Raw genomic sequence first — 1232 nt, 5'->3', positions numbered from 1 at the left:
AANAAAAAAAACTCCATGAGCGGTTTTGAGTGATGTTGGGAGCCTTTGTTTTGCCGATTTACTTCAGGGGATAGGGAGAGCTCCGGCGATTTGGAAGAAAGGGAGAAAAGTTGAAGGCTTGTCTTTGGAGCAGGGTGTTAGAGGTGAGAAAACTTTCAAAATTTGGTAGTCCAGTGATTACCGTTTATTTTCTTTCCCTCTTTCTTTGTCTCGATTATTCTTAGAGCTGTTGGTTTGCCATTGAGATTTTCACTTTCTATTGATAAGAATTTGAATCCTAGGAATGCTTGGTTGACTGAATGGGTTCGGTTGGATTTCTCTTCTTATAAATTTTGGTCGAAATTTTCGTTATTGGTAACTTAAATATCCTTATTAGTCCTTAAATCGTGAACTGTTTGCACAGACTTGTTGGGCTTCTTGAGTAGTATAAAATCAATATATTACACGCTTAAATTGATTGAGAAATATGGAAGTTATGGTGATGAGAAGTTGTTCTGTTTGTTGGTTCCCTATGATGGCAATTCAGTTGGTTTCAAGGACTTACCTAGTTCTCTGTGTTACTCAACTGTGTATAAAACTCACACGGGATTGTGGAGGGTTTAGTTTTCTTTCTGTAAAATCAAAAATCACCAACGGTTAAGACTTGAGTCTTGTAAAGGACTTTGGGGTTGGGGAGCCACATCAGATTTTCTATGTGAGAATCTAAATAATATAGGTTTCGTTTGATGCTAACTTAGCAGCCGCTGTGGTGTAGCATTGTGTTTTTGGGATATCTTTTTCTGTAGTGTTTTTGTACTGAAAATGTTATTTTGCCACCTCTGAGGTCATGCAATCTTTGTGTAAATTCCTGTATCATGTTAGAAACTAAATTTTACTTTTTCTCATTACTTTTGTTAGAAACTAAATTTTACTTTTTGAAGGAATTATACCATAATCGTCATCTATTGTTCTGTGCTGACCTTGTCTTGTATAGTGACGGCTATAGTTTCTGCATTAGCATGTCCGAAACTGTGTAGGGGCTTTTTATTTACTTTCTTTCTCAAGTTGGTTAAAATCTAATACACTACCATTGGTTTTACTAAGTCATTGTATAATCATATGAATAGACATTTTATGGGGATAGATTTACTTGTATTATTTAGCAGGTTATATATATATCTATATATATATATATATACAGGCCTTCTTAACTGCGGACGTCCACACCATGGTTTGGTGCGGATTTCTATTTT

The 1232-nt window shown here is 35.3% G+C and overlaps 1 protein-coding gene across 1 annotated transcript in view; it reads left to right on the top strand.

Moving 5' to 3' along the window:
- The first annotated feature begins 27 nt into the window (after positions 1-27).
- The window catches only part of LOC101313383 (transmembrane protein 208-like), a 3686-nt gene continuing 2481 nt past the window's right edge, over positions 28-1232 (top strand). The window contains exon 1 of the mRNA XM_004291639.1: positions 28-143. The gene's annotated coding sequence lies outside the window, so the exon portion shown is untranslated. The remainder of the gene's footprint in view (positions 144-1232) is intronic.

Source organism: Fragaria vesca, linkage group LG2, assembly GCF_000184155.1.
Source record: "Fragaria vesca subsp. vesca linkage group LG2, FraVesHawaii_1.0, whole genome shotgun sequence".
Classification (NCBI taxonomy): Eukaryota; Viridiplantae; Streptophyta; class Magnoliopsida; order Rosales; family Rosaceae; genus Fragaria; species Fragaria vesca.
The sequence above is the reverse complement of the archived record's forward strand: the minus strand, read 5'-3'. Positions and strand labels throughout refer to the sequence as shown.